The sequence below is a fragment of the Neopelma chrysocephalum genome, unplaced genomic scaffold (genome assembly GCF_003984885.1).
Source record: "Neopelma chrysocephalum unplaced genomic scaffold, ASM398488v2 Primary Assembly neopelma1_106b, whole genome shotgun sequence".
Classification (NCBI taxonomy): domain Eukaryota; kingdom Metazoa; phylum Chordata; class Aves; order Passeriformes; family Pipridae; genus Neopelma; species Neopelma chrysocephalum.
In genome coordinates this window covers 1338142-1356264 of record NW_020897771.1, presented here as the reverse complement: position 1 = coordinate 1356264, position 18123 = coordinate 1338142, and the positions used below count along the sequence as shown (strand labels likewise).

The 18123-nt window shown below is 42.6% G+C and overlaps 1 long non-coding RNA gene across 1 annotated transcript in view; it reads left to right on the top strand.

Annotated features, from left to right (window-relative positions):
* The first annotated feature begins 242 nt into the window (after positions 1–242).
* LOC113973868 overlaps positions 243–18123 on the top strand; it is a 90304-nt gene continuing 72423 nt past the window's right edge. The window contains exon 1 of the long non-coding RNA XR_003536361.1: positions 243–300. This is a non-coding gene — a long non-coding RNA (uncharacterized LOC113973868). The remainder of the gene's footprint in view (positions 301–18123) is intronic.

The window sequence follows — 18123 nt, the reverse complement described above, 5'->3', positions numbered from 1 at the left end:
CTGCTTTTGAGTCCCTTTAATGTGCTTCCACTTGTGAATGTCATCTCCTGAGTCCTGCCTGAGTTCCTTCTGTTGTACCCACACTGAGGGAGTGCCTGAACATGGGGCTACAGATGGACTTGGGCAGAGTTTTGTTACCCCAGAATCCCTCATACATGAATTGATTTCTCCTGTCACTGCCTGAAATCACACCACCGAGCTGCTTCATCTCAAAGCAACTTTGTTTTCTGTTCTTCCTTTGCAGAGTAGTCTGAAACGACCAGAAGATCCACGGGGATGGAAGTGTTCTGAAGGAGGAAGGTATGGTTGCCATTAATATTCAACTTCAGTGGAGTCAAAATGTTTCACAAAAATACACTCATTTTTACAGGATTCAGACTTTGGTTCTGATCCAGTTTGGTTCTGACCAGGAAGAAACAGACCCACCTGACATGAAAGCCTGTGGGATTTTTTAAAAAGAACAAAAATCAATTTTTAAAATGTTCAAAAAATTCTAGTTTTACTTTATTGCAAAGCAAAAACAGTGCTGGGGATTCAGAACTAGTGTAGAAGCAAATTTGGCATTCACTGACTATTTCCTTGAGACATAAACATGGAAATCAAAGAATCCCTCTGATTACCTCGGTGTTACTGCTGTCTTCCCAGCTCTTCCAGTCTGGAAGTGTGACTGACCTGTGAGCTTTAAATGGTAATAAAGTGTTAGGAATAGGATTTCTGTGTGGTCCCTGTGCCAGCATCAGAGAAAAGATCCAATCCACCTAATCTGTTCAAGTTTAATGAACGTCCTGCTGACTTTTAAGGGAGCTGGCTGCCTCACTACCCTCGGAGACTTTAAAAATCTCCTCCTATTTTTGCAGAATTTTGTCAGGCAACCAGATTGAGCAACCCCATATAGAAAATGCTATTGCCATTCCTACAGGTTTCCACAAGACATTTGACCCCTCCTCTCCCTTTCTTTCTTCTTTTTATACCTCTCTGGAATGCAGATATTTTGGTTAATTTTCTCCAGCTGTCACAGACTCTCACAGGAAAATGACCTCGCAGAGTGACCACTTCCCCTACTCCTTGACTTAAGCAGAATTTTTTCTTTCACAGCTTTCACCACATCATCCACATCACTGTCTGGTGTCTTTCATGAGTCAGGAAAAAAAGCAAAAACGAAAATTTCCACCCTTTAGGAAAAAAAAAAAAAGAAGGGGAACTAAATCAGGTCATTTTGGGTTGGTTTTATCGATTTACATTGCTATTTCAGATCAGTTAGTGCAGCAGAAAGTTAGCATTACCCATTCCCACCAAATACTAATATTTGGATATCTTCCTTATAAGAATGTTTTTCAGCATGAAATTACTTCGTTCATTTAATAATGACAGCAGTCTCAGCAAATTCTTTTAAATATATTATTTAGAGGGGAAAATTGTATTGCAGGAAGTATGTATCAAATTTAGTTTTCTGAAATAGCACAACAAAACACCACGTGCTAAATGAAATATGTAAATGAGATGCATATACCTCAAAAGGTAATGATTTTTTTAAGTACCATAAATTCCACACTGTAATAGCCCTTCATATTCTCTGTCTTATGTTTTGAATGACTATCCCAAAATCTTGGCATTTTCTGTAGCATTTTGAGAGTTTTCCTCCAGGAAATTTTGATGAACATGCTCTTTTGGAGTGTTTTTGCATTATAGGAATACTTCATCAAGAACTTTTCAAGGCGAGCAGGTTGTAGCTGTGGTTCCTTTCATATCATCATATGTTATTTTTGTAACATAGAACTTTTAATTGTTCAATTTCAGAATTTTGGGACTGATTGCTTGGTGCAATTTAGGCATTTTAGAGAGAAATTCAAGGTAGATTTTCATGGGTTTTGTTGTGAAGTAGGCCATCTGGAATAAATATATACCTTATACAGTTCTAAAAGCAGGTTATTCTCGTGCAGTGACAAGAAGATTTGGGGCTTTTCTGTCCTGTGTGCAGAATAAACACCTGGCAGAGTAATGAGCTCACAGATTTGAAAGAGTGGGCCTGAGGTGCCAAAGGGCAGAGTGTGCATTATGGAGGTAATTATGGCCTGAGCCTGGTATGTCCCTCATGGAGACAGGGTGAAGGGGGCTGGAGCTAGAAAATAATGAGATTTTATCATGTCCCAAAGGCTGCCATGAAGGGACTGAATTAGGGTTCACAGCTGAGCAAAATCATGGTTTAACTGCTGAACACTTGGGTTTATAATCCCAATAGGATTATAAAACTGTAAATCCTTACTCTCTCCACATATTTGTGACTACACATTGCAGGGACACCTCAGCTTTAAACAGACTGATCCTAGTTTGTGATGGGGCCGTATATTCCTCCTCCTTGTAGGTGCTGACCATAGCAATGTGTGGGAAAAGCAGCTTTGTTTGATGGTGCCCTCAGCTGGATCCCACACGAGTTTTCCAGCCCGTGTGGGAGCTCAGCATCGCTGCTCAGGTTCAGTGTGTGGTCAGATGTGCTGCCTCAGCTGCTGCTGATTCAGGTCACTCTTCCTGTCTATCCCAACCACTTCATTCATCCCTCTTAAACCTCCAGCTGGAAGGAGGTTCTGCCAAAAGATGTGGCAAATCTGAGGAAGTGGAAGGGGGGGAGGGGGTGACACAACCTCTGCAGGAATGTGAAGGGTCACAGGCTCCCGACTGGAGTTAGCCACGGCCTGGGGCAGAGAGTCCAACTGGGCTCCTAGAGGTGCTCAGTCATATCCCACTTTCTGATGGAGGTGGAAAGGCATGTGCTTGTGGAGCAGCACTGAGAGCTGGGAGCCTGCTGCTTCCTGATAACTGAAGTGGCCATTTTGACTATATTGTAACTTGGGAATAAGGGAGTAGGAAAATGCCTCAAAATTGCGTGCAGCATTCTTTCACTTCTATGTATGCTGAAGAGACTCGACTTCATGAACAATCCCATTTATTTCAGTGGAAATTCTTTCAGAATAAGCTTTGGCTGAGGTTAAGAAACATGATGGCATCTTTTCCTAAATAATTCCTTTTTGCATGAGCTGAATTTTTACAGCTAAAACCTTTGGAATTTAAGAAATCTGAGAAACAGTTTTCCCAAGTTCTCTTTGTCTTAGTCACAGAAGTAGAGGTTCTAATGGTATAATGATTTTATATCCATGCCCTGTTTCAAATGCTTGCTTTACACAGGATGGAAAACACTGCTAATAATAACATTAATAATATGGATGATAGGTGACATAACTATTTCCTTGGAATTAGTATCTGTGAGAAACTATGGCTTGATTACTTTGCTTCCTTCTCAGAGAGACATAAAATTTCCATCTTGCAGATCTTTCAAGGATCAGTCAATATAAAAACAAGTGGTCTTAGTAAATTGTTTAACCTGGAAAGTGATCATCCGAACCTCTCCTGTTTATGAAATTAAAATGGGTTCTTTGTACGTGCTATATGTGTATAATTACATAAACATCTCCCTATTAACTTAGATGGATTCTTTACGTTACAAACTCTAGAAACTCTAGGAGGAAAAGAGGGGATGAACCAGGGAATGAATACCATATTCCAGCTGATAAGTGTTTCCTCACATGTATCTGTTTCAGGAAAAGACTTCAGCATATGTTTAACTTCAGGCATGTGCTCAGGTCTCACTGGGTTTAAACATGCACTGATGGAGGATGCTTTCTAAAATAGAAGCAATATGTTGTCTCACTGAAGTCAACTTGGTTTGCCAACTATTCCCCTCCTTTATATATAGGTGATTTCAACAGGTATCTGTAAAGAAAGGAAAGCTGAGGTCTTCAGAGCAGCTCCTGCCTCCAAAATGGGTCTTGTTCTCTGTGGTACAAAGCGCATTCCTTCCAGTACCAAAGCTTTTTCCTATCAAAATAAACATAGTGTAGCATAATGGGGCTGCAGGTTTCTTTTGTAGTCTATGGGAAAATAATAAATCACTTGTTATGGTGTTTTTGCATTATCCTCTTTTTTTTTTCTGTCTTTAACATCTAATCTCTCTAAGGACCAAGTAGATCTGGCTGCACAAATACAAGAAAAGTTACTTTATTATGAAGGGGGAGAATAAAAGGTGTTGGGAGTGACTAGGTCATATTCCGGTTGGACCCCTGTATTTAGACTTCTTTCAGCTCAGTTTTTGGTGACAAACTGCACAGCTGTAATGCCTTACATTTACCAGCCTGCATATATGAAGGATGTGTAATGTTAACTAAGCCCTTTCCTGTCCCTCATGGAAGACCACCCTGCCTGCAAAATCTCCAGAGGAAAACGTGGCATGTCCTGATCAGGAACTGCCTTTCTTGGCAGAAATACAGTATGTTGCATTAACCAAAACAGCATTTTTTAAAACATTTTTGATGGTGGCTGGTTTTTATTTAAATATTCATTTTCCTTGTGTAAACGGAATCTCATTTGGTCTTTACATCCCGACATCACAGGACTGTCTGAAAGCCTTGGTAACATTCAGCATTGGAAATTGTTTCAAGCCTTGCACAAAACCTTCAAAACCTGACATGTTCAGGGCAGAAAAATGTCTGCATTCTCCTCGGCAGTTTTCTCTGGGACAACCTCTCTGCTGGTGAAAGTTCCTTAATCATTCCTCACCACTGACAGTGCAGTTTTTCTACTGGGTAGGAGTTGTTACTAAGCAGAAGTAGCTTCCAAAACTTGTTTTGCTTCTCTAATATTGGCTTCACTTGTTGCCGGGTATTCCCCAGCTCCCTGACTGTGAGTTTAGCAGCGCACATCACTTGTCCTCTGAACAGTGAATAATGCAGCCCCCAATAACTCCAGTTACTGCAGAAATAGTATTAATCACATCGTGCTGGACACAGCCACTTACTAGTTGTGAACACAACTGTGACAACATCATTTTGTCCCTAATAGTAATGGGAAGACCTGGGATAATGAGCCCAGGGGAGTCACTTCAAACTCGCAAGGGCAAAACTGCATTTAGAACCTGGCCCCGGGAAACCCATCCTGGCACCACCAATGTGTCTGAGGGCACAACAAACATACCTGAACAGTGCCCTTCTTGTTCCTCCTCGAATCATGGGTATATGAGGCTTCTTGCTTCAGCTGTTACTCTATATACATGTCAGCACAGCGTAAAACACCCCGTCTAGACGGCCTACTTGAACTTGCAAGGTGCAAGATCTGCAGAACTAAACCCTCCTCTCTTTAACAGCGTTTCGGCGGCGTGATTTCACTCAAAGCAAATAAAACCGATCCCCGTTTACCTCTGAGTAACCTCAGGGGCACTCGGCTGTTGGGTTGGATCCCACGTTGGGAAACTAAAAGCTCGAAGTGGTGTTTTCCGACGGGCGATTTACCCGTCGGAAGGGTCGGAGCCGCAGGGCCGGCGGTGACAATGAGCTGCTTCTTTGCCGTGTCCCGGTTTTCCCGAGTGTGTGATGGTTGTAATTAAGTTAATTTGCCTGTCTTGGACACCGTGACGAGTAAATTGCAGGAGGGCTCATAAAGGGGTGTCAAATGTGTGGTTCTAGATGTGAAACCTCCAGGTTTAGACAGCTACTTTTGCAGGTCCCGGGAGAAGTGTCTGTCTTTTCCTGCCCACCGGTCAGTCCTTCATTCCGCAGTGCATGAAGCAGTGGCCATCCCACACCAAAATCTAGGCTTTGTTTTATGCATCTGTCTAGGGTTTTTCCCACTCTGACCATGGCGAGAAGCATCACTCTGGTCTCTCCAATCCTAAAACTTTTCTTCAAGAGCAGCAAATATTGCTCTCTGCGTTTTGCAGATGGAAAAACTGAGCAAAGAGGTTCAACACTGTAGTCTCATAGACAGAGATAACAAGTGTGGGAATAATATGGATGGGCAGGAGTTTCAGGCCTCTGGGAGGGTTCAGGATCACTGTGCAAACTCAGCTCAAGGCTGAACACAGCTTTCATGTGCACCTAGAAGTGTCTGCTTTTCTGTGTGTCTCCTTATAACGTGGTGTCGATCCTCACAAAGCCAGGTGCAGATGTGATTATGGTAATAATGAGCTTTACTAGAGCACATTTTCCACACTGATACTAATCCACTCAAATATCCATGGAATAATAACCCAAATTTTCTTCCTTATTATATATCACCTCCCTCTCTTCCTGTGAGATTTCAGACCAGTTTCTGGATCTATAGAGGAGGCAGTTGGCATCCTTACCTTACTCCATCAACTCATGTCTTCATTGGGTATGGAAGGACCAAATTCTGCCAAGTTTCTTACTAATTTTCTGGATTGTGAGAATTCAAGGGGTTTTTTTTAGAGGTGGTGATTTCCAGAAAGGTTTATAGGTCATCTTCATGCCTTTCTGTGTGCAAAGTACAAGGGATTTTTTTCCATTTTGAAAAAAAATATCATATGCATTTATTTAATCTACTTCCCGTGGTAATGTCATGTACCAATGAAACTAAGGAGAGAGTTAGTGCTGGGATGGCTTTTATTCATTTAGTGTGTTTGGAAAATAAAAGGAATAAAACTTCATTAGCATAACACAGTCTGTTAGGTCCCATACTTTTACCCCCCAAAGGTCTTCCTGTTTCCTTGTGTTTTGATAAAATGGCTGATATACTGCTAAATTGCTGGGAAAGTTAGGAATAACATTAATTTAATGAGGGAGTTAGATTAAAAAATATGTTGTAGAGCTGAACTGCTGCTTTTTTAACTGCCTGGCATTCCTGATGCTGGGTCTTGGTTTCTGTAGCCATGCAGCATATGAATCAGAGAGAACCCACCCTGTGCTTTGGCATAACTCTTAAAGCACTGACAGTTCCTCTTTCTTCAGCAGTAATTAAACAAGTAAAAACTGGTTACTTTGGTTAGCAGATATAAATGTGGAAAATATTCACAAATACATATCACTGGGCGTGTGTGTCTAAGGAATCTGGATGAGCTGTGGTCGGACTCTCCTTTCCCACATACTTACAACAAAGGTGCTTTATCCAACAAAGCAATCTGGCCAAGGTCTTTTATTTCAGCTAATTCATGTTCTCTTTTTTTTTCTTTGTAAGGCTTGAAGGTTTGCTGATAGTGCAGTTCAGTGCAACCCTTGACGACAGGAGGCACTGTTGGGGATGGGACTCTGCGAGAGGAAAAATCAGTTCAAACCAGGATGAGACAGTCTGTAAAAAACCCAGCCTATCCTTAATTTATTTTTTTTTTCCTCACCGATTTGACCCTTCTAGTGAGCTCAGCAATTACAGGGTGGGCTCCTGGTGTGGAAACAGTTGTGACACTGAAAAGATGCCTCTTCTTCCAATAAGTTCTCTGGTAAATGAGCAGTGTACAGGTGTAAATGTGCTCTCTGTGGCGCTGGAGGGGTGGTGTGCCCTGACTGCAGAGGCAGGCACATTTAAAAGCACAGCTAAAATGAGTCCTAACTGGCTGTTTAAACACCTACATCTTCTGGGAGGAAGCCTGAGCTAATGACAAGGCATTAGCAGTGTTTAAAGAGCCGTGTGCTTAATGATGACTTTCTTGGAGTCTCTGTTTACAGCCATAGGCAGGAAAAAAGCTTTCCCTTCCCCTCTATAAAATGGGAATAATCACACCAGCGTTTATAAATCCTGAAATCCTTCCTGCGATGATGCTTCATGATCACCTTTGTTGCCCACCCTAGAGTGCGAAATACAGAACTTCCTTGGATTAACTCCTGTCAGAAGTAATGCAGATATTCAGGAAAAATATATTACACTGACTTTAACAAAACACTTAGTGAGTTGATGATACCTAAAATAATAACAGGAGCATAACCCTGATTTGAAGGAGGCAGCCTGAGACTCCTTATAATAAAACATCCCAGCCTTCAATAATGAAGTCAGGAGGAGACAGGGCCTAATATTTAATAATTGAAATGCAGGCTTGTCTTTTTAGTCTAGTGCTGTTTCACTCCAAATTCCAGGAACACCTATGGCAGCTATGCTGACGATCTGCCTACTGCATTTTCTGTTTCCCATATATATTTTCCCCTGACCTTCTCCTTGTTAGGTTGATGCCTGATTTTGTATTTTTTGGGTTGTCTTGTGGCTCTTTTCCCAATGTCTACTTTTCCAAACCGCTGGAACAACTGGCACCTTATCCATGCACAGGTTTCAGGGATCCTGCCTACCACTGGGCAATGACAGAGGAGGGTGAAGTTGTTCAGCACATTAGCAGGGAAAGCCCATTAGGCTCCTTACCTGGTAATTCAAAAGTTTGTGGAATTCATCAGGCTTTAAACCTGATAGTCTTAAACCGAGCAAGGGCAGTTTTGGTCTTATTTGTTTTTAACAAAATATCTTCGGTTTATCCCTGTAGGCTGTTTTACTTTTCTCAAATTACCCAATTCATATTCACCTCCCGCAGGGTTCTATTTTCTCACTGCTGTTTATTACACACTGCAGAGTTGCCTCTCCTCTAATTTACCCCCGTGGTACAACCCCACTGACTAGAGAGGAGAAATTCCTGCTTTGTACCAAAATAAGCAATAGGAGAATGGGTGCCAGATTTGAACTTTGGTGAGCAGCTTGTTTCTCTTTGCCTGGAATCATCCAGCGATACCACAACTGGGAGCGGCAGCCGGACATCCAAATATAACAAATATTTCTGGGTTTGCATGTTACACTTTCCTGCTCCTCAGATTCAGGCTGGGAGGAAGAGGAAGATTATGAAAGAAAATGTATTCATGGATAGCAATCTGCTGTGCTAGGAAGGAAAAAAAAATATAGAGAGCAGATGACTGATTCATGGTGTTCTGGTTGAAAATATGGTAGCTTTTAAATATTGCCTCAGTGTGGTCGGGGTGCTTACGGTAAATACGTTTCACACCAGATGTGGCCTCGACTGTACAAGACTCAGAATTTTCCTGCACACGGTAACTGCCAGTTCTGGGAGCCTGAGGATCCCTGGGTTTCAAAAAAGACTGTTCCCGTTGTGGCTGTCCTGCCCAAGGGGTGCCGGCAAAAACGAACACAGGGGTTGGGGAGGCTGATGACCCCTAAAAATCTCAAGCTTCAAATAGCCTCTGAAACATAGATGCCAGTGTTCTGCTCCCAGGAGCTGAATAATGCCTTTTGTTCCCAAACCACGTGTCTCTGCATCAGGAGGAGCGGGCACCATCAGAAGAGGTGATCTTCCACCGACCCCATAACGTGCAAGCTCAGCAGATGCAGAAGGACCCACAGGACATTTTCCTTTCTCAAGTGGATAATACATACATTGGCTATGTTGTTATAGGGTGCAAAAGTGGAACAGTGGGCTCCTGACCCCAGCTGAAAAGTTGTCAACTGCCTACTCTGGTTGCCTCTGTGAAATCCTTGGGACAGAGCAATATATATGTTATGGTTTCTGCCATTCACCTAGTGCCATCCATACGTGGGATTTCTAGAAAGAATTCAAAGAAGTAAAAAAAAACCACAACAAAAAAAATAGGTTGTTGTTGATGAGCTGGATGTGGATGTTCACTTATAGAAAGATGCTGAGTACACAGAAAGATTCTGAGTACTTTAGTATCAGCAGAGTGTTTTGCCAAGAGTATATTACTTTTGGAACTGAAGCTGGAATTGTGCTTGAATGGGGGAAAACAGAAAGCTGATCTCGTGCACGTGAATGGGCAGCTCCAACGAGACCTCTGAAGGAGTCTGTGTGGAACCGCTGCTGCAAAAGTAGGGCTCGTTCAGGGCATGCGTGCAGACCTTATTTAAATGCTTCTGATGAAAGAATTTAAGGGGGAAAAAAAGGAGTATTATTTCACAATACTGAGAATATAAATACCACTTTTCCTCCCAGCAGGACTGGGACAGTTTATGGCAGTGCCCCAATTAACACTTGGGCTGTCCCTAAACTGCAGTCAGATGTGACACTGCAGCGATGCACTGCTTTAGCTCATGTGGCTTTTGCAACAGGAAAGCTGCAACACCTTGGGCCTTGGGTAAGCTACAAATGGTGTTCCCTGCATGAAACCATGAGCAAATATTTGCCTCTTTGACAGCTGAAGCCTGTGGTACTCTGACCTCATTGCTTTCAGCACTCAGACCTGGTTTACAGCCAGTCTGAGATACCTACACGTGTAACAGCCGTGCCTTGCTGTGAGCAGATAGTCCAGACACTTTGCATCATTGTTTGACAAGAATCAAGCTCAAACCTAGATGTCTCAGGTCTCAAAGAGCCAAATTCGTGTTGCTGAGTCCCCGCACAGCCATACAAATGGAAGGATTTAATCATGTCTGAATGTAATTTTGGGCAACTGAGTACTTGACGTAATACTGGTCACAATATGTTGGCTGGTGAAGACCACAATAAACTGTGCATGTCAGCTAATCATGATTAAACACTGATGAGGCCAGGCTAAAACTGCACTTAGCTGACATGTGCTGAATGCTATTTGTTCTTGTCTACACCGATTCACATTGCATTGAATGAGGCACAATATAGATAAGCCCTTTGGGGAGAGTGTAGCTCTGGTCAGGTCTCAGTGTTCCCTGACTGGCCAACAGCTGCTCAGAGCAGGTTTATAAAGGCACCACTTACCCATCCTTTGATGGAGAGATAAGCCACTGTAATGTAATTACAACCAAGGAGATGGGAGAGGGGAAAGAAAAAAATATGCCAATCATGAAGGGGGTACACGGAGAGCCTCAGATTCCTTCTAACCTAAACATTGTGGCAAGGAAAGAAGTCTTAATTAGGAAACGTGTAGGCATAGAACAGGAGCCCATCCTAAATGAATTGGGGTGTGATGAGCATAAAGAAAATGCTTTTTAAAAAGATCTTTGACTCCCACTGAGTGCTTGTTTCTTAGACTTCCTTGCCTAATAATGTCAGCATTTAAATGGCCCCAACTCCCAAATAACAAGGCTTTGAAGTTAACACCTCATTGAGGTATAGAGTTCATACGTTTGCTATTCCTATTATTTGGCCAGAGACCGTTTTCTGCATGGCTAGCTTAATAGGGTAACAGAATATTAAGTTGTATGGGGATTGAGAAAGCTATTCACACAAAGGAAAGAGCTACAGACTTCATGTATTTGAACAGAACCTGACAATTAAGAGAAAAGAGCAAAAGTCTGGGAAGTGCCCTGAATCACATAATTGCATGAAATTTTTTCATACCTGTGATATTTCCAGTGGCCAGGCACAAACACAAGAGGTTTTAGGCTTGGACCGTGTTAGGGAGTTTTAGTTGTAATTAAGAGATGAGGCGAGGTGGGTTTTTTTCCATCCTGCCTAAGTTTTAAAGTTTCAAAAAGTATTCTGGTCTTTAGCAGGACGAAATCAAGATGTTTTGGATTTTTTCATTGAAAAAGGCAAAAAGAAAAAAAAGCTGAAAAATGATCTGATGCTGGTTGGACCAGTTACTTGGGAGATGGGTGATCCAGAATCAAGTCTCCCTCTGTTGTTTTCCACCATTACAGAGGAACGTCTCAGCCACCTACTTTAGAATCCTTTTCTCTTGGGTTTTGGCCCCAGCACACAGCAGAGCTCTGAGAAAGACATCTTCAGAGAGTATCTTGTTGAATATATACACCAGTAAAATGGCTTTTCATTCATCTGCAGCTTCTGACACAGTGATTACCAGTTTCTCCACTTCTGGTAGCTGTGGCAGAATAATTATCACCACCCCAAAACAGCTATTCTAAGTCACAGTTATCTGTGCCATAGAAAAGCCTCGAGCCTGCAGTTAAAGACAGGGCTCTTTGGTGCTTGCTGCCATATGGCAGATGTTTTCTTACCCTGAAAAATTCATGAATAATCTAAAAGGTGCAATGGAGGGAGTAAATGATGTTATTAAGCTCATTTGCAGAGGTAGGGGACTGAGTGATAACATGAATTGACCAAGGCCACGCAGGCACTTCGAAGCGCCAGGATTAAAACAGACTTGATAGGATGTCCCAGGCTTTGACCACAAATAAAGGCTCCTAAGTCCTTTAAGTGCACATAAAAAAGCATGAATTAGACATTGCAATGATTACAGAAGTTAAAATGGTTTAGAAAAGATCTGCTTGTTCCAGTGCCCCTCTGAATAACAGCTTCTACTTTTTTTTTTATTTCCTATTGTCTTCAGTCTAGAACATGTTGGGGATAAAATTATCTTGTGGTCAGGATTCAGGAGATTTCTTATCATTTATGTCACTCTTTCACTAACTTAGGCTAAGCTTGTGCTTCAGTTATTTCTCTGAATATAGGTATAAAACTGCCTACCTCCTCCAGGCTTCAGTTAATGAAGGATTCTATCTTCATTGCTACCTGGTGTAATTATTTCACATCTATACCACTGTAAATACCGTGGCAAAAGCCACATTAGGTATTCAGCTACAAGCAACTGGCATCCATGTTTAAATTAGATAATTGTTATGGGTATGCAACCAGAAGAATCCTCTGCAAAAACATCTTTTTTTATTCTCTGAGCCCTCTTAGCGCTTGGGAAGCAGATTGAAGGCAATTGCATGTGTTTGTATTAACTTACTCCTAAGAATGAATCACAGTTTCCTTACAAATCCACTGAAGTGGTAATAGCATCTGTTCATTTCATAGCAAGTTATGGATTTTAAAAAGGGATGAATGGAGGGGGAAAACAGCCCCATCACCCCGGTGGTCCCGTGTCCAAATGACATGTTGTGCTGAACAGCAATGATTTTTTTTTAGACCATTTCTTTAAAGAAAAAAAAACCCTTTTGCATGTGTAATCTTCATTCCTTAAGCACTGTGTCCTTCTAAGGGGTAAAATCACAGTGACAATAATTGCTTTGAGAAACAAAAGGAGTCAGATTCCTCTTCTGCTGTATAACAAAGTTGTAGATTGGCAGGGTGGACAGCCCAGGTGTCTAAATGCTCTGTTCCCTCCAGGAGCTGAAAATTTAAGTTCTCAAACCCCCTGTTTAGTTGCAGCCTGACTTAAACTCCCCTGAGACCTATGTTTCTGTGCCTAAACTCCTCCCTTCAGCCCACAGCCCAGTGAGCTGATTTTTAATCTGGGAAGCAGATTTAATTCAAGTAACAGTTGTATGTAACCTTGTGGTGATGGCATTTATTAGGGGGAGGAATTGGGGGGTACACTGGAGTTCCAGCCCCTACATCAAGGACTGGGAAAGAAACAATTGTTGGATAGCATGCAGAAGTCCTCTCTCCACTCCAGAAGGGACTGAGAGAGATTCAGGATGTGATTTTGATCATCAGCTTGGGCATATCTGTGAGAGAAAAGATAAGCTTTCCAGCCTGTCCATCAGGTCCTGTGAGAAACATGTACCATGGCACTGTGTCGTGAGGTGGGACTGGGCCCTGAGCTCTCAGGGTTGGTGCCTGGTTTTTGCTGCCTGCTGCACTTACAACCACTGATGTTCCCATGTGCAGCGTGGCAACTTCTCCCTTGGCTGGGACAGGGAAGATGGAGAGTGGTAGTAATGCATTGGCACAGGGGAGAAGAGGAAATTGCAGTAAAAATAAAAGTTTAGGAACCTTGTTCCGGTAGATCCACGGCTGGGTTTGAACAAACTTGAGTTAAAGGTGGGAATAAAATCTGTGTTGCATCCCCTGTATTAGAAGCACAGGCTGCCTTCTCCAACAACTCCCTCCTTCTCCAGCCCTGATCCTACCCCCTGTCTCATGCAGGTCCTGCTTTCATCTGACCACATGCTGAGATAATTTAACCCCCTAATCTTGCGGAAAACTATATTTTGATGGATCAGTTTTTCATTGGATGGGTTATTTGAGTCTCTCAATGCCCAGTCAGATGAGCTTTAGAGCTGACACAGCAGCAGACAGGAGGGACTGGAGCAAGAAGGAAGTAAGAAAGGAGTAAAGAATTGTCCCCTTTGGGCAGTAGGGATGCTTTAGATTAGCTCAGCCGTATCATCTCTCTGGACTGTGAGAGTAAACTCTGCTCTGTTTTCTGTTATTGCTTGCTTTATGCTTTGTTTGTTTTGGTTTTTGATAGGAAGAAATGTAGCTGTATATATTTGGGAGAGGGTTTGGGGCAAACATCCTGATCTGACATCTGTTCAATGCAGCTTGGATGGGGATTTCTAGACCCCTCCCTAGCAAAAGTTTGGGTTTAAAATGCTTCCCTGTCCAGCACATCACAATTTCCAGCGGCCTGCAGGCTATTTCAAGAACACTGAGATGTTTAATTCATCCCAGGCGCTGTGCAGGTCTCCCTGCTTGTGGCTTCTTCCCACGGTGCCAGCTACTGCTCCCAGTCCCTTTGAGGAGTAGCTCTAGGTCACGCAGAAAACTAGGGCAAAGCCAGGGATGACATTCTCCTTTCCTGTGTCACAATCTGCTATCTTAATTATTACTTCAGTTCTTCCTGTTCAGTGCGAGGGTCCCTCTCCCCTCCTCCCAGATTTGTGTGTATCTTTTAAGTGTCAGCAATGGAGGAAAATCATCTGCAGAAATTCAGCTCTGGGGAACAAGGGGGAAAAAAAAAGCCTTAGAAGCATTCATTCATTCATATTTAAGAATGGATTTCCTTCAGCTGTGCTGTGACCTCACTGATACTGTCAGGAGAGCTGTTGGATGAATTTAAAATTACACTACAGTGCCTTTCTAAAGTTCCCTTTTAAAGGTGTAGGGTGTTGTTTGGAACATTATTTTGTTCAGCAAAAGAATGGAAATGGGCTAAAATAGTTCATCATCAGAGCCTTTGTGGCCTGTTGGTAAAAGTGATCCCAGTTATTACTGTCTGCATGAATGTAATATTTCCCTCGTTTTAGCCAATTTCCCTGGTGCCTGCCTTGTTTTGGGGTGCCTAAGCCAAATTAAAAATAGACAGGTTCTGATTTGTGATATTTGTGCCAGAGGATCAGGCCCTAAAATACTTTCTGAACTATTAAGCTGTAACTGGGGAAGGGTGCCACCTAAATGGGCAGCCCAAATATATGCTTCTACAGCACAGGAACCCTGTCAGTCTTCATATCATGGAAGCTGGGGTTTTTTGCCTTGATTCAAAACATTTAGAATTCTCACCTGTTCTTATTTCTTAAAAGCTTCTCTAATAACGGCACGTGGCTCGTGCTTTCCACCTTAAACCTGTGGAAAGCAGCAAGCCAGCGATCATATTTATTGTGCTTCGAGGATTTCTCCATCAGAGCTTAACTGCCACAGGATAACAGCAACAAACCACCACCAACAACAACAAATAATGAGAACCCAAATAAGCCAAAGCACCGCGGGGACCTTACACGCGGTGGGTTTTGTGAAGAGAATTAACATGAAAGAGGGTTCAGTTTGGGGGTAGAGGTCAGGGCAGATAAACTCCTGTGTTCTGATACATTTCCTTAAAGTGGGAAGTGCTTTAGAGAGTGAGGCTGTGGGAAGAAGCTGTCAGCAACGGGGTGGTCAGCGGTGTCAAGGGTGGTGGCCTATGTTTTTCTTCTGTTGCAGCTTTTCATCCTCCATCTGTCAAGCCCCATAATTTTCAAGGCAGACAGTCAATTTTTAACGCAAACCTTTTAACTTCTCCCAGGTCCGAAGTGCCCCTTTTGTCTCAGAATAATAAAAAAATGGCAATAACTGGGACACTGTTTAAAGTGGGATGGCACCAGATCCCACCTGGGCAGCGGTTTGTGCCCTTGGCTGCCGGTGCCGTGACGGAGCGTGGGCTGTGTTTGCCCCCACAGCCATTTGCTGACAGGCTGCCAGCCTGCAGATCCCACACGTAGCTGTGATGCAGCACCACGAGGGAAGGGAGTTAGCCAGGGAAAGACCTGGATGCAGATGTGCTGGTGGAGCACAGCACAGCCGGATGCAGGCTCCTTGCTGGAGCACCCGCAGGCGCGCTGGCAGTGGGATCGGCGCGGCCTCACGCACCCCACTGACCCTTCCCCACTTGTCATCACGGCCCCACTGCTGCCTGGTTTCCCAGTGCCAACCACAGGACACTGCCACGAGGGCTGATGTCCCCAGGCAGGCACAGGGCTGGGCAAAGGGCTAACACAAGTCCAGGCTTCCTTCACGCTCTGCTGCTCTCTGGCGCTTTAGCTCGAGCTGACATCTCGGCACGGCTTGTGTCATATAATTTCAGCATGAACAAGGCTTGGCCCACACTCAAAATACACAGTGTTTTAAGTGTTTAAATTGAGCTTTAACTGACTCAGACACCGAATCTAGCTCCAGCCACTGTGTTGCTGTGTTATTAAATGCTACAAACTGGAGTTCCTCCACTCATCTGCAAGGATTATCACAGTAGAGTTGGCAATAACTGAAGCATCCAGATGAGTTAACAAGGTGAAATCCTATTCCCAGTTAAATCAGTAGGAAATCTTTTAAGTGGCTGTTTTGAGGTTTGTGCTTCATCCAATCATCTCAGCTGAAGTTCTCCCAAGGAGGAAGCTGTATATATTCCTTCTTTCATTCCCCAACACAAATACATTTCTTAAGCATCCAAGGTATAGTACTGAAATATTTGCAATAGGTGGACTTAAGTTAAGAAAGCATGATTTCTTAGCCTGGAAATCTCATCTGGAAAAAAAAAATATTCTTATATTTAAGTGCCTCTGAGTATAATAGGATAATTGGATATTTCTTATTTCTTAGTATTGCTGTCAGTTGGACTTGTGAGTTTTGTTTTTCTGTGTTTTAACAGAAAAATGGCCTGGTCTGTTCTTTACCTGCTTGTGAATGAACTCTGTGAATAATGACTGAAAAGCCAGGTTACTTCTGTGCATATGTTTGAATAATTTAATGCAAGAAATGCCAAAGACTGAAATCAGGATTGGGCAGGGTTAGCAAGTTCAGGTCCAGGTCTGAATGCGAATATTAAGAAACACGGAACAGAGAGGGGGTTCTGATCCAGGCACTTCACATAGCTGGTTATTGAAATTCAAATTCAGAGCAGTTGCAACATTTGGAGGTGGATCAGAACTCCCTTGGCAGCAGGAAGTGTTTGGATGTGGAGATCTTATCTCGGGTCATCATCAGTCTAGAAAGGTATCTGAGAGCCCAACTCCCTGCAAAGAGGTGACACGGTGCTACTAATGCCTTTGGTCATAAACATTTTCACATGCAACCTACTGCTGTCCTCTGCATTGATGTTGGGGAGTAGAATCTTAGAAACACAGGAAAAAAAACTCCTAACAGTGCCCTTCAGAGCTGTACACAAACTTTTAGGTACTAAGCTTCCTAATCACTACCTTATGGCTCATAAAAGGAGCAATCTGACACCAAGGACCAAGAGGTTGTTATTCCTCCGCTCTACCCTATCCCACTCCAAATGTTAGAACAATAAATACATTTACCTCTTGTTTAAGATCACTTAAAATAAGTTGTTTTAATTAAACCTCCCAGCGATCTATCTGCACTAAGTGATTAAGTGCCTCTTGTTTCAGTGAAAGGAGAAGGGATTGTCACAGGACAAGACTGATGGAATTGTGGACAGAACTAGGACTGGGTAAAACTGCTGAATGTTTTCCATCGAAATTCACGTGAAAATAATGTGAAGTTTCAATTTGTGTGGCGTTATTCCTCTCAAATATTTCCCCTCCTTTCAGACCTTCCTTCCCTCCCCACTGTCCCAGAGTCAATGAAATAGTTATTTCCCTCAGGTTAAAGTTCAGCTTTGAATATCAACTTTAAAAGCTACCCAAGAAGAGAGCTTTCTTTACTCAGTGGGCATCATTTTCAGCCAATAAACTTAAAAATTGAAAAGTAGCAGTTGTGTTGATGAACTATAGCTATTTAAAATTATATCAAATGCCTAAAAAAATTCGAGTTTCATAGCAATCAGCTCTTTGAAACGGTATCACAAAAAGTGTTTGTGGGGGTTGCTATGCTATTTTTACATTTTAACTTGGAATATCATGTGTGAATTAAAATGGGGTAGTTATCCTTTCAAACCAGGCTTTTTACATTGCTCTCAGCTTAGGAATCACACTGGTGGGTTTGTTGTTTTACTGCTGGCCATATCACTTTCAGGATGGAGAACAGTCACAAGAAAAGGCTCTTTTATGTCTTGTAGTATGTCTTGTGATGGTTATGGCACTATCTATCGTTTAGCTTTCCTACACCCAGTTTCCTCTTCCAGTTCCCATCTTTCCCCTTCTTTATCCCTGGGCTGGTACCTGCCAAGGTGGATTGGGAGGCTCAAACAGGGCAGCCGAGCTCTCTGGACAAACTGCTCCGCTAATTTATTTGGATTCTTTACC